This window comes from Grammomys surdaster, unplaced genomic scaffold, assembly GCF_004785775.1.
Source record: "Grammomys surdaster isolate TR1022 unplaced genomic scaffold, NIH_TR_1.0 126313, whole genome shotgun sequence".
In the NCBI taxonomy this organism is placed as follows: Eukaryota; Metazoa; Chordata; class Mammalia; order Rodentia; family Muridae; genus Grammomys; species Grammomys surdaster.
Window position 1 is genome coordinate 8300067 of NW_021621113.1, and position 15984 is coordinate 8316050.

Genomic DNA, 15984 nt, shown 5'->3' on the forward strand with positions numbered 1-15984 from the left:
TTCCACTTCAAGGTACCCAGGACTGGAATCTCCCACTATCAAGGAGCGGCTGTTTCAACATCTCTATTTAATGACTTTGGTAGGAGCCCGGGCCCCTTTTCCGGATGCTGGTCTCATTGGTCTGCAGAGTCCCGGGGCCTCCGAAGGAGCGCGCTCTCCTGGAGGCCCAGTTTACAAACCAGGGGAACTCAGGACCTGAGGGGGAGGGGAGTTCAAGGCTCCTACCTCTCGCAGACTTTTCTTCCGGGAGTCCAGGTCGCTCCCGGTGACTTCGCGGGAACGGACAAGGAAATCGCCAGCTTTCCGCATGCCAGAGATGTCGCCCCAAATGCAGCCAGCTTCGGGGTGCTTCTCGGCTTGCACCCTGAACACCTCTGTGCACCAGCGTCTGCAGACAACCGGGAGATGTTGCTGACCTTTTAGCTACCCGCTCACGCCAAGGCGCTCGCCAGGCTGGGGACTCCCGGGGGTTCCCGAGAGCTATCTTCCGCGGGCCCGAGTCCTTCCACGCCCCTGCGTTCCGTGCCCCGCGCCCTACCTGCTCCGCACCCTAGCTCCGCCTCTTGCGGGCCGCGCTCCGGGAGCTGGATGGCCGCCGCGGTCGCCGCCTGGTTCCGCCCCGCCCCGTCCCGCCCAGCTAGTGACCACCCCCCTCACCTGCCCAGCGCTCCGGCACCGCCCCACGGTGTCCCCACGTCGCTCTCTCCTCTAGCCGCTCCTGGGGACTTCAGGTCTGGCACCCCCGCACCCACTTCTTCCAGGTCGGATTTGTGAAAAGACAAAAGAGGAGGAAGGGAGCCCGCATAGACCGAGAGCGGCGTCGGATGAAGGGAGCCGACAGAGTGTAGACAGGTTGTGGGATCCGAGGACCAGAGGACTGGCAGTTGGCAGATGACAGAGATTCCTTCTGAGTATGATTAGAAACTAGTCTTTGAGTGGCACACAGCAGAGGCAAGGGGATTGCTGCGAGTTCAAGGCCGGCTCCGGAAACATAAGAAGTTTCAGCTAGCATGAGTCAGTGGGTAAAGTGCTTGCCTAGCATTCGTGAGAAAATTCCCTGTATCTTACCTAAAAGCCAGCGTGGAGGGTGGGGTGGGGCTAGAAAGCTGTGCTTAACAGAGGTTCCCAGCACCCACATCAGGCGGATTACAATTGCTTGTAACTCCAGCCCCGCCCACATGAACACACGTGCATGCACAAAATTCAAAAAAGAATTATTGCTTCCCCAACAAAAATAAAAAACAGCATCCCCACTTTCAATTAGACTGTGTGGTTCTTCACAGTCTCCCGGGAGCCCTGAACTCTATGGCACACAGTAGGCTCGCAACCAGTTTTAAGAGATCCTTGTATTAACAGGGAAATTGAGACCCAGGAAGACAAGGTGGGCCTCAGGTCACCCTGGAGGTAAAATGACAGACCTGGAGTAGAGCCACATCCAGGAAGTGACTGGGTCTGGACCAAGTGCCCATGAGCTGCTCACACCCCACTAATGTCCTTCCCGTGGTCCCTGGTGCGAAGAGTTACTTGTACTTTGGTAGGAAACTACATGGTGAAGTTTGTTGACATGAGCTGACCAAGATAGACAATACCATGATTCACCGCTTCACCAAAGACACCAGCCAGTCTACGAGGCAGAGGGCCACACATGATGGAGGAGGGGAAGGTAGGGGACACTCCTGGCTCTAAGCTCCAGTCCCAAGGAACTAGAGTAGAGTATCTTAGGAACATTCCAGGATGTTTCCAGAAGCTCTTCTGGGTATGGGGACAAGATCTCAGGAGTCAGACGGTCTTGGGTTCAAAATCTGCTCAATGGCTTACTAATTCCAAGACAGGTGTGGCTATGGTTCTGCGTCCCCAGCTCAGTGCTACTATGGCAAGGACTAGAAATGAGATGCTTCAAGTGAAGGGCGGGCAGGGGACATTTATTCATAGAGCTAGGGAGAAGCGCGCGTGCACACACACACCACACACACACTCACACACACACAGACACACACACACCCCACACACACACCACGCACACACATGCACACACACATGCACACGCATGCGCACATACACACACCACACACACACACACAACCACACACACACACCACACACACACCACACACACACACACCATACACACACACACCACACACACACACCACACACACACCACACACACATGCACACCACACACACACGCAGACACACACCACACACACCACACACACACACACGCACACCACACACACACACCACACACACACCACACACACACGCACACCACACACACCCCACACACACACCACACACACACCACACACACACACACACAGGGAGGGTGCCTTTAACCACTAAATCATCTCTTCAGTCCCCTCCCTCCTTTTAAACTCTCCCAAGTTTTATCCATAACCAAGACCAGTCCCTAGAGCCAAGCCCCTGGGCAGCCCAAGTGTAGAAGAATGAAGGTGTCCTTTACTGGGTGCTCTGGTCCTGCATTAAAGCTCAGGAATGTTCACTATGGGTTAGGTGAGGTACAGTTTTGGGGTGGGGTACAAGATGATTCTACAAAAGGGAGACAATCTGAGAAGTTCTACAGAGGAAGCAATACTCTCTGTCTCAGAACATTCCAGGAGGGAAGGCAGTGGCTTCTCCACAAGTCAGGGGCAAACACCCTCTTAAGAGCACAGAGGAGCAAGCTGGGACAGGAAGGACCACCCGGCTGTGTCCCGTGTGTGCAAAGCACATAAGCAGAAAGTCACCCAAGAGGGGACCCTGAGGGGAATGTTAAGGTCAGAGGTCATGGTGAGGCCTAATCCTGCCAGAGCGGGGAGCTCAGGTCTCATTTTAAGGATGGGGTTTCCCCCTTAAAGCCAGGAGAAGGTGAGAAGGAAGGTCACACACTGGGCTAGCCCTTGCTTCAGTAGATCGCTGAAACTGGTGGAAGGGATAGAGAGAGCCAGCTGGAAAGTGGTGTGTGTGGTGTGGTGGTGATGGTGGTGAAAAGGAGTGGTCCGGGCTTATCTGGAGGAAGGCAGGGGGTTGATGCTATTCTAAGATGGGGCTGTGGGCTGTGGTGGCCTGGTCACTGATGCAACAATTTGTGTCCCCAGCTTTTGAGGCTTCTGGGTCTAGAACCTCAAAGCCTTGTGCACAGTAGGTAACTAGGGAGATGCTCACCACTGAGCCACACCATCAGAATCTTGACCCTTCTTCTGGCCAAGGGAGTACACACCGAGAGTCTGTGCTAGAGAAGTGGAAAATACTCCTGTACCTGTCGAATAGAAATACCTGTAGGTGACAGAACAGGTGGATCTCTGTGAGTTTGGGGCCAGCCTGGTCTACATTGTGAGTTCTAGCCAAGTATCGCAGCATAGTGAGTCCAGTATTGCTGTGGTGGTTGATGACTATATTCCCAGAACTACAGAGTGTGAGGCAGGAGAACCCCAGACTGCCTTGGTCTGCATAGTGAGTTTTAGGCCAGCCTGGGCTACCTCGTGAGATCCTGTCTCAAAACAAAAGATTCCAAACAATCTTTTGGATTTTAGGAGGAGGAAGAAGAGGAAGAGGAGAAACAGAAGTTGAGGAGGGAGGTGATGTCCCTTTTCAGTGGAAAGCCCCCAAATGTAGCAGTTTCTTCCATGTTTGTTAGCACAGGATGCCTCAGGGAAGCACCATCCTTGAGCACTGGGGTGTTCTGTTTTGAGACACAGCCTCACTGTTTGTTTGGTGCCAGGGATGGAGCTCAGGCCTTTGTGAACACTAAGAGAACACTCCCTGCTGAGCCTCAGCCCCAACCTGGCCCTGGGGTTTTTTATCTCAGTTAGGATTGCCCAGTCTCTCTTCTCTCAAAGCCTTGGTCTGTTGTTTTATGACTTTGAAGACGGTTGCTGGGGAAACCAGCCTCCTGCTGTCCAGGATTAAAAGTAGTCTCCGCAGGGAGACAGCACAGATCCAGGGACACCTAAGTGTACGTTGATTAGCTGGTACTAGAAAGCGTGGGAGCCAAGCTTTCCAGGTTGAGGGCTTTTGAAAGGAATTCTTTACCTATAAGGTAAAGGCAGAGGAGGAGGCAGAGGAGGAGGCAGAGGAGGAGGCAGAGGCAGCAGCAGAGGCACAGAAACTCAGGCCATGGCATTTTTTGTTTGTTTGTTTGTTATTGTTCTTTTTAATTACTTTGGAGAGATGGCTTAGAGGTTCAAAGCACTTGTTGCTCTTGCAGAAGACCCGAGTTCTATTCCCAGCACCCACAGGGTGGTTCAGAACCGTCCATAACTCCAGTTCCAGGGTCGATGCTCTCTTCTGACCTCTGAGCACCAAGCATGGACATAGTGCATAGGCAGGCAGGCAACACACTCTCACAAAAAGTAAAATGAATAACTTTTTAAAAAAGATTTATTTATTTTATGTATGTGAGTACACTGTCGCTGTCTTCAGACACACCAGAAGAGGGCATCAGATCCCATTACAGATGGTTGTGAGCCACCATGTGGTTGCTGGGAATTGAACTCAGAACCTCTGAGAGCAGACAGTGCTCTTAATCTCTGAGCCATCTCTCCAGGCCATGGAGAGTTTTAAACAGTGTTTTAAAGATTATTTACTACAGGGGTTGGGGATTTAGCTCAGTGGTAGAGCGCTTGCCTAGCAAGTGCAAGGCCCTGGGTTCGGTCCTCAGCTCTGGAAAAAAAAAGACAAAAAGCCAGGCGGTGGTGGTGCATGCCTTTAATCCCAGCACTTGGGAGGCAGAGACAGGCGGATTTCTGAGTTCGAGGCCAGCCTGGTCTACAGAGTGAGCTCCAGGACAGCCAGGGCTACACAGAGAAACCCTGTCTCGAAAAACCTAAAAAAAAAAAAAAAGATTATTTACTATTATTATTATTATTAGCATGTATGTGTGAGTGTGTGTGAGCGAGTGTGTGTGAATGTATGAGTGCATGTGTGAGGGTGCATGTGTGTATATGAATGTTGGTTGCATGTGTATGTTTGTGAGTGTGTATGTGTGTGAAAGTGTGTGTGCATGTATGTGTTATTAGTTTGTATGTGTGAGTTTGTGTATAAGTGTGCATGCGTGCATGTTAGTAGTATGTGTGTGTGTTTGTGTGTGTATGAGTGTACATGTGTGCAGGCTATTAGTAGTATGTTTGTGTGAATGTGTGTGCATGTGTGCGCATGTGTGTGCATGTTATGATTAGTAGTATGTGCGTGCATTTGTGAGTGTGTGCATGTGTGAGTGTGAGTGTGCATGTGCGGATGTGAATGTCACAGCTCACGGCAGAGGTCAGGAGTTGGAGTTGGTCGTCTCCTTCTACCTTTCTGTGGATTCTAGGCATTAGATTCAGGTCACCAGCCCTGCAGAGCCCTCTCTCCTGCCCAGGTGAGGGGTGAGGGGCTGAAGGGTGGTGCCCCAACCATGTGACCTCGCTGGGCCTCTGCCCTCTCCGTCGCTGGCAGGTAGACTGTGTAGGGTCTTAGACTCTCCTGATGGTGAGCTTGGTTTTCATTTCAGCCAGGTCAGGCAGCCCCCTGACAACTTCCCCAGTTTTCTTACTGCTACATTTTAGGACTTCATATAAGCCATTTGCAGGTTTCGAGGGAAGTTTCTCCAGTCCCACGGTGACCGTGAGAAGCTTCTCTAGTCCCACAGTGACCGTGAGAAGCTGTAAACGAAGATCAGCTTCCAGACATCCGCCAAGGTGATTCCTCACCTTGAGGGCCCGTGGCTACATCCAGAGAATTCCAGGAGCTCTTCCTGGATGCAGGTAAGTCCATCCAAAGCCATCCAGGCTGTTGAATCTGGGTACCACTTGGGACCCCCAAGTCAGAGGAGAAAAGACACAGGATAGATGCAATTCAGCATCTCTTCTACCTGTATGCTGTGTGACAGCAGTCAGCACACCTAGCCTCTCTGGGCTTCAGGATCTTCTTCCATAATTCATTCAATCAACAGTCATTGAATGCCTGTGATGAACCCAAGAGTTGGCAGTGCTTGCTGAAGCGGACTCTCAGCTCTAAGAACCAACAAAAATAAACAGGCCAACTATACCAACGTGGGAGGTGAGTGCTGGGGAGGAGGAGCTGGGAGGTGAGTGCGGGGGAGGAGGGGGAGGAGGAGCTGCCACCGTCTGGAAAGTTTAGTGGGCAGCAGAGGAGTCTGTATTGTTACTTTGTCACAGTAGTGATCATTTCAAAGGAAAACAGCAGTGCTGTCCAATAGAAAACATCTATAATGGCTCTGAAGGCCCAAGGCAGACAGGGCGATCCAGGGAGAAAGAACTGAAGAGGAGGTAACCTTGACCGTCCTGGACCCCAAGGCCCTCAGTCCTGCATGTCCTTTAGAACCTCAGACTCGCCGGGCGGTGGTGGCTCACGCCTTTAGTACCAGCACTTGGGAGGCAGAGGCAGGCGGATTTCTGAGTTCGAGGCTATCCTGATCTACAGAGTAAGTTCCAGGACAGCCAGGACTACACAGAGAAACCCTGTCTTGAAAAACCAAAAAAAAAAAAAAAAAAAAAAAACCTCAGACTCCCTTGGGTACTTGGGCTGGCAAGACGGCTCAGCAGGAAACGGGACTTGCTGATAAGGCTGATGACTTGAGTTTGATTCCTGGGAGCCTTCGTGGTGGAAGCAGAGAACTGCCTCGCTTTCACAAACTGAGATTTGATCTCCTCATGCACACACTGGTGTGCCCACATGCAAGAAATATATGCAATAAACAGTTTTTAAAAGATGGGCATGGTGGCATACTGTTTTAATCCCAGCACTCAGTAAGCAGAGGCAGGTGGATCTCTGTGAGTTCAAAACCAGCCTGGTTTACAGAACAGCCAGGACTGTTACACAGAGAAAGCATTGAAAACCCAAACCAAACAAACAAACAAATAAAATAAAACTGTGTGGGTTATGGTGAGGTAGACTTTATAAACACAGCTCACCTGTCGGGGTAATTTGGTAGGGAAGGCACTGTTAGTGGAGTTTATTTATACCTGAAGAAACCCAGGCTCAGACAGGACTTAAACTTGCCCAAAGTCACCCACCCCAAGAGCTTGGCCCCGAAGCTTTGAACTTGGCCAAAAAAAAAAAAATCAAAAACAAAACCCTCAAAACCACTTGGCATTGTGGTTGGGGCAGAGCCAGGAGGAGCCTTGGGCAAGGAGGTTGAGATCTGTCAGCTCTCCACACAGTCCTGAACAGGTCACTGTCACGATGGCTCCACCTTTCACTCACTGCTGGCTGGGTGGAGTCACCCCAGAAATCACTCAGGGAGCCTCCCTTCCCCTGAGCTCCACCCTCCTCTCCTCACACACAGGCCCCAGAGCCACTCCTGTTTCTTAAACACTAGCACCCGGGCCAGTCTGTACCTGTCACTTGTTTGTGACCTGTCTGTGATCTGTCACCTGTCTGTGACCTGTCCATAAAGCAGGGGTGGGGTGGGGGACGGGACGAGGAGACACAGTTCCATTTCCTACCCTGGAGCTACAGTCACAGCAGTGCCCCTCCCCCCTTCTGCTCTCGAGTCTCTCTGTCTGACCTATGGCTGGACTATTAGATCCATGGCTGCTGTGAACTCTTGGAGGGCAATGACTGGCTTTGTTTTCTTCCCAAAGTACACACACACACACACACACACGCACACACACACTCATGCACACACACACACTGTTAAGACTGGTTTTGATTTTGTAGCCAAGGCTATCTTAGAATTCACTCTATGAGTTTGTCGTCTCTGAACGCGGAGACTACAAGCCGCGTGGAAGCCGAAGCCGCACTTCCGGGGTGACTCCTCCGGCGAGCCGGGCCCCTCAGATGAGGCTTGCTCCCCGAAGAGTACCTGCAGCTCAGCCTCCAGCAGCAGCTGCACCATCTGCAGTTGGCTCACCTGCTGCTGCGCCCCGGCAGCCAGGCTTGATGGCCCCGATGGCTACCACCGCAGCCGGGGTGGCTGTGGGCTCTGCAGTGGGGCACACCCTGGGTCACGCCGTCACTGGGGGCTTGAGTGGAGGTGGAAATGCTGAGCCTGCAAAGCCTGACATCACTTACCAGGAGCCTCAGGGAGCCCAGCCCAGCCGCAGAGCCAGCAGTCTTTTGGACCTTGCTCTCTAGAGATCAAGCAGTTTCTGGAGTGTGCCCAGAACCAGAGTGATGTCAAGCTCTGTGAGGGCTTCAAGGAGGTGCTGCGGCAGTGCGGGATTGCAAACGGTCTAATCTAACCAAGAAGTTCAAGCTGAAGAAATGTAAAATTGGTTCTGTAGTATAAGTGTGGATCTTATTCTAACAGCTCCATTGCTTCAGAATGGCCATGAAAGAGTTTTAACTATAGAGGTTTACTGAGGCTTGTATGTTGGTTATTGGACAAATGTTTGGCCTCCTTGAACTTAACTGTATGGTGATTGAGTTAAAAACAATAAATTGGTTTATTCTGAAAAAAAAAAAAAAAGAACTCACTCTATAACCCAGGCTGGCCTTGAACTCATGGCAATACTCCTGCCTGAGCCTTCCAAGTGGCCTGATTACAGGTGTGAGTCACCACTCCGTGCCAGGGAGGAGTTCAAAGAGCTGTTTAGGGAGTAGTCTCAGGCCGCAGGATGTTGGGGACCACTTCTGATCTGGTTGTAGTTTCTCTGATACCCAGAACTCCTCCACCGAGGGTCCCAGTGAGGCAGCCATGTCTGTGTGGAATGTCTGAAGCTCCTGGGGTCCTAGCTTTGGCTGCTTTCTGTCCTAGGTTCCTGGAACTTAGGTTCCAGGGGAACTGAAGGTGAGGACGGCTGTTACAGACAGAACCCTGCTGCTCACTGGCCTGGACACTGCAGGACTTCCTGTCCTCTCTCCTGTTCCACAAAGGGATCTAAGTTTAAAGATTTATTTATTTTATTGAGTACACTGTAGCTGTCTTCAGACACACCAGAAGAGGGCATCAGATCTCATTACAGATGGTTGTGAGCCACCATTTGGTTGCTGGGATTTGAACTCAGGACGTCTGGAAGAGCAGTCAGTGCTCTTAACCACTGAGCCATCTCGGCAGCCCAGGAATCTAAGCTTAAACTCAGGGAGAGCCACAGTTACTAGACTGGCCAAGACCGTCCATCCCTGCTTTCTAGGTCTCTTGTCCAGATGTCCAGTGTCAAAGCCTACGACCAGAACACAGAGGACCGATCTCAAGGAAAAATAACATAACTAGACACACCACAAGTAGTCTTCAGAATGACTGGCTCCCTAGTCTAGACCAGCTGCGAGGGTAGGTGGCAGGTCCCCACGTAAGACTGGCAGTCAAAAGAAAACATGTTAGAAGACTTTTGTTAAGATTTCTTTTATGTGTATCCGTGTTTTTCCTGCACGCATGTCTGGGCATCACATGTGTGCCCCTGTGCGGGGCGCCGCCTCGCCGAAAAGGAGAACGCCACGCTTCAGGATTCTTCTGGCAGCATTTTTATTACAGCTCTTTTAGTGTTACAGCTCTCTTAGATGGTAGTGAGGCGAGGGACCCCAAGCCCCAAAAGCTAGTGGCTTATATAGCGCTTTAGGAGATGTGCCGCACACTCATTGGCTCTTATGATGTCGCCAAATTAGCATACTGATTTTCGCGCCTTGCGCAGGCGCACATTCAAGCAAGGCTCGCAAGGAGAACCAGGAAACTGGCGCCATCTTCCGATGGCGGACGCGGCTCCTAACACCCCTGTCCACGGAGGTCAGAAGAGGGCACTGTATTCCCCGAATCCAGTGGTTGTGAACCACCTTGTGGGTGCTGAGAACCAAATCTGAGTCCTTTGCAAGAACAGCAAGTGTCCCTAACCACTGAGCCATCCCGCCAGCCCCGCATTTTTATCTTTAGGCTTTCCTCTCTGCCTCCCCAACCTGCTGTCACAGTCCTCCCTTGAGCCTGGCTTCTGGTTTTCTCTTTTTCCATCTTCCTTAGTACAATGTGGTGGCCTTTAGAGTCAGCGCTTTTGTGGTCACGGCTCCCTGGCAAAAGTGAAAAGTCCAGAAGCATTAGTTCCTTCTCCATGAACAATGAGACGGTGGCGATGGCGATGATGGTGATGATGGTGATGATGGTGATGGTGATGATGGTGATGATGGTGATGATGATGATGATGATGGTGATGATGGTGATGATGGTGATGGTGATGATGGTGATGATGATGGTGATGATGATGATGATGGTGATGATGATGGTGATGGTGATGATGATGGTGATGATGATGATGATGATGGTGATGATGATGATGGTGATGGTGATGGTGATGGTGATGGTGATGATGATGATGGTGATGGTGATGGTGATGGCGATGGTGATGATGATGGTGATGGTGATGATGATGGTGATGATGGTGATGGTGATGGTGATGGTGACATCGACAGTGATGGTGATGATGTGTGTGTACATGCATGCACATGTGTGAGCATGCATGTGTGCTCTTTCACAGGGGAAATTGTTAGTGAGCCTAGAATCACTTCACACTCAAAGGCAGCTTCTCACTTGCAGAGGGACCCCTCTGCATTCTGGCTTTACCAGCAGTTATACTAGAAATTTCTTTTTTCTTTTTTTTTTTTTTAAAGATTTATTTATTTATTTTATTTATGAGTACACTGTAGCTGTCTTCAGACACACCAGAAGAGGGCATCCAATCTCATTACGGATGGTTGTGAGCCACCATGTGGTTGCTGGGATTTGAACTCAGGACCTCTGGAAGAGCAGTCAGTGCTCTTAACCGCTGAGCCATCTCTCCAGCCCCATATACTAGAAATTTCTAATGGGCTAGAAATCACCCAGTGGCCCAGGAGATCAGCTCCCGAGAGGCTGAGAGAGCCCCTGCTTGCTCACCTCATTTCTTCTTCAGGGGGAGAGGTGTGGGGAGGGGGCTTGTCAGAATTCTGAAGCCAGGAAGACCAGAGAACTCTCCAATAAAGATCTCAGTTGTTCAAAAAGATGCTGAAGGAAGCTGGCACTGGGGTAAGACCAGACTTAAGCTGATTACATCTCTGAATTGTAGGGAAACAGTGCCTCAAGTCTTCCCTCCCGGGGAAGAGTGAGTGAGACTGGATGTTTTCCTACACATTTGGAGTAAATTTAACAACGAATCTGGGTTACCTTAGCTGGAACCCCCACCACTACCACACACACACACCCATCTAGCCACCACTGGGCATTTTTCTGAAATAAGTCACCCAGAAAAACACCCTGTATTTCATCTAAATATATCGCAGCAAAATATTTTCTTAGAGCACAAGTAAAGAAATATCATACAACCATTAGCTCAGTGGCTAGGCAGGAAGAAGGCCGATGTAGTGACAGCTTAGAAAGGAATTTATGCTGTTTTGAAGCAGCGAGATCACTCAGTGGGCAAGCCTGCTGACCTGGGTTTAATCCCTGGAGCCCACATAGAGAACCTTCCAGAATTATCCTCTATCCTCCAACCTCCTTGCGCGCAAGTGCGCACACACCCCCCTCTACAGGCACACGCACATGCAGGCGCGCGCACGCGCGCACACACACACACACACACACACAGAGGAATCATTGTTTTTTGACAGTTTTTTTTTTTAAAGATTTATTTATTATATGTAAGTACACTGTAGCTGTCTTCAGACACCCATATGAGGGCATCAGATCTCATTGTAGATGGTTGTGAGCCACCATGTGGTTGCTGGGATTTGAACTCGTGACCTCTTGAAGAGCAGTCAGTGCTCTTAACCACTGAGCCATCTCTCCAGCCCGTTTTTTGACAGTTTTAAAAATGTGCCTTCCTCATTATTAATATTTGTGCCACAGCAGACATGTGGCAGGAAGTTCTGAGCCATCTCTCCAGCCCTCACGTCCACTTTTGCTACAAAGCATTCTTGTTTTTTAGACGGGGTCTCTTATGCTCAGGACGACCTTGAACTCCTGACCCGCCTGCCTCCACATCCTAAGTGCTGTGATTATAAGCCTGGGTCACCATACGGCCGCTCCGCTGTTTTCAAGATCAGCTTGTGTCTGGCTTGCTCCCCAGAGCTTGCTCAGCCTGACTTCTTTATAAACCTCAAGACCACTTGCCCAGGGAATGGGGAATAGGCCGTCAGTTGGGTGGAGGCATTTTCTCAGCTAAGATTCCTCTTCCCAGATAACCCTAGTTCGAGTCTAGCTGTTACAATCTCAGTCAGAGCAAGAGGATTATCTTGCTTACACCAACTGACTTGAGAAGAGCCGTCTCAGCTGTGGGCAGGACCATTCCCTAGGCAGGGAATCCTGGACTGTTTAGAGTAGAGAAAGCAACTGGAACATTAGCATGCATGGAGCACTCCTCTGTGTGGAGCACGCCCACTCCCACGAATGGAGCACTCCCACGAATGGAGCACTCACACACATGCATTCATTGCCATCTTCTGATTGGGACATAGTGCGACTGTCTGCTTCAAGATCCTGTTGTCTTGATCTCTCTGCCATGATGGATTGTAACACGGAACTGTGAGCTAGGAATGAAACTTTTCTTCCTTAAGTCATTTAGTCAGGTACTTTATCACAGCCATAAGGCAGGCTCTGAGGCTCATGACATTTGAGAGACCCAGGGCGGCAGTGTGCCGCATCCCTCCATATGTGAGCCAGTGATGGGGCATACGGGATGACAGCCCTGGGCATACTTCCTAGTGGTGGTATGGTTGTCTTAGCTATTACCTACTGAAGCATTTCTCAGAGAATTTGTCCTCATGGATAGACCACTGTATTCCCAACAAATGAGACTGTATGGAATTAGAAGGTTCTAGAAGCACTGTAATAGAGAAACTGATCTTTCTGAACGTTTCAGGCCACAAACTCCCCTAGATAATACAGATTCAACGCCCGCTGTGGTTTGGATGACAATTCCCCATAGGCTCAAATACTTGTGTGCTCAGTCACCAGGAAGCAGGACTGTCTGGGGATTAGAAGGATTAGGAGGCGTGGGCTTATTGAGTGGGTGTGTCCTGTCGATGGGGTGGGCTTTGAGGTTTCAAACGTCCACACCAGGCCCAGCGTCTACCTCTGTCTCTCTGTGTGAGTCTATCTCTGTCTACGTCTCTCTCCTGCCTGCAGACCAGGAGCTGGTTCTCAGCTGCTTCTCCAGCCGGTCTCCCTTCATGGCACCGTGCTCCCACCGTGCTCCCTACCGTGATGATCATGGGCTAAACTCTGAAACCCCCACCCAGTTGTACGCTTTCTTTTATCGGAGCTGCCTTGGTCATGGTGTCTCTTCACAGCAATAGACAGTGATCTAACATTCAGAGCACTTCTGCTTCCAGGTTCTTTGCCTTGGAAGAGCAGAGGAACCTTGGTGGGATTTCCCCGTGTCTTCCCCGTGACAGCCATCAGGGGTCAGGGCTGCGTGTGCACACGGGCACCTCTCAGCACTGATATTAATGGTTCTGTCTGGTGCTAGCAGAACTCTGACACACACTGAGGAGCTGTGAAGTCAGCTTATTTTCAGGAGGGTAACTTTGAAGTTAGACCTTCGTTTTTATATTCTAGTATGTGCTTTTCGAGGCAGGATTTCATGTAGCACAGGCTAGCCTCAAACTTGTACATCTATAGTTGAGGGTGACTTTGAACAGATCCTCCTGACTCCAGATCCAAAGAGCTGAGCTTTTAGCCGTGCATGGTCACATGTAGCCCTACCCTGTATTGTTTTGTTATTTGGAGACACAGTTTCATGGAGCCCAGGCTGACAGCAAACTTGCTGTGTAGCTGAGGATGACCTTCAATTCCTGATCTTCCTTCTTCAGAAGTGTTAGGATTATAGGCCTGGGCCATCCGTGGTACCTGGTTATGGGAGCTGGGGAGCTAACACAGGGTCTTGTGCAAGTTAGGAAAGCAGTTGAGTCACACCTCAGACCTCTATCTAGCCTGTGTTTTCTCTTTCTCTCTTTCTTCCTTTCTCTCTCTCTTTTTTTTTTTTTTTTTTTTTTCGAGACAGGGTTTCTGTGTAGCCCTGGCTGTCCTGGAACTCACTCTGTAGACCAGGCTGGCCTCGAACTCAGAAATCTGCCTGCCTCTGCCTCCCAAGTGCTGGGATTAAAGGCGTGTGCCACCAATGCCTGGCTAGCCTGTGTTTTCAAAAAAAAAAAAAATATATATATATATATATATTTTTTGTTTGTAGTGCTTTTTCAGTTTGCACTAATTTTGTCCTGATGATAGCGATTTCCGGGGGGGGGGGGGAAAGGAGCGGTGTTGTCAGGATGGTGGGGATTAAACTTGGGGCCCAGAGCACGCTAAGCACTAAACCTACTTGCTAAGTTCCTTTTGAACTCCAGGTTATAGCAGAGCCTTAAGCAGAGCTCAAGGCCCCAACCTGGAAGCATGGTGCCACCTGGTGGCAGCTCCCAGGAACAGGCTGGAGAGGCAGCCAAGGAAGTGGAAACCACCTGCTTGTTTTGTGTTCATTTTATTCAAAACTGTATAAAGAACCTTTGAGTCCTGACATACTTCCAGAAGGATTACAGAGTTCTGTCAGGCAGAGATCAGAGCACTAGAAAAAAAGATTCAACTGTGCAGTCCAGTAACACGTTGATTTTGACCAGCTGAGATGTAGGCAATTGCCTCTGGTGTCTTCTGGTAAAGGTGAGTGGGGAGAGGGTGGGGCTGGGGGCTTGGGATTTGGGGTGCTACCTTCCCCCATTGGGGGTTCTGTTCCTTTCCATTCCCAAACAGAGCAGCTGCTTACTTTTAATTAAGATGAGGTCTCACTATGTAGCCCTGGCTGTCCTGGAATTCACTATGTAGACTAGGCTGGCCTTGAACTCAGAGATCTACTTGCCTCTGTTTCCCTAGTGCTGGAATTAAAGCCATGGGCCATCATGCCTGGCTCCTATTTTTAAAGAGTCATTTATTATTTTGAGATTTATTTTATGTGCATGGCTGTCTTGCCCGCATGAAGGTGTGTATACCACCTGTGTGCTGTGCCTCGGATCCTGTGGAACTGGAGTTACAGATGGTAGTAAGCTGCCATGTGGGTGACTGGAAATGGAACCTGGTCCTCTGGAAAAGCAGCCAGTGCTCTTCACCACTGGACCATCTCTCTAGTCCTTAATCACCAAAATACATTTTATATTATATAAGATTCTATATGAACAGAACAAAAAAGGGCGGGGATGGTAGTATCCATCTTTAATCCCAGCACCTGGGGGGTGCAGTCTGGAGTTCAAAGTCATCTTGGTCTGTACAGTGAGTTTAAGGCCAGCCTGAGCTACTGCTGTGTGAGACCTTGTCTCAAAAAGCAAAAATAAACAAGCACAGTTCAATAAGTTGAAAAGAAATTTGCATAGCTCAAAGTAAGTGCTCCAGGCTGGAGAGACGGCTCAGCAGTTAAGAGCACTGGCTGTTCTTCCAGCACTCACCATGATCTGTAGCTCCAGTTTCAGGAGGCCTCCTCTGGCCTCCACAGGCATCAGGCAAACATCTGGTGCACAGAGGTCCATGAGCACAAAGCACCTATACACATAGATAGATAGACAGATAGACAGATAGACAGATAGACAGACAGACAGACAGACAGACAGACAGATGATAGACAGACGGGGGGGGGGGGGGGGGTGGCCTGTCTTAGGGTTTCCACTGCTGTGAAGAGACACCATGACCAAGGCAACTCTTATAAAGGACAACATTTAATTGGGGCTGGGTTACAGGTTCAGAGATTCAGTCCATTGTCATCAAGATGGGAACATGGCAGCATCCGGGCAGGGATGATGCAGGAGGAGCTGAGAGTTCTACATCTCCATCTGAAGGCTGCTAGGAGAAGACTGACTTCCAGGCAGCTAGGATGAGGGTCTTAAAGCCCACGCCCACAGTGACATACTTCCTCTAACAAGGCCACACCTCCTAACAGTGCCACTCTCTGGGCCAAGCATATACAAACAACCACAATACCCATACACATAGATAGATAGATAGGTAGGTAGGTAGATAGATAGACAGACAGACAGACAGATTTAAAAGTATTAGCAGCAGGGCATGTTAGGATACTCCTTTAGTCCCACCATCCTGAGGTG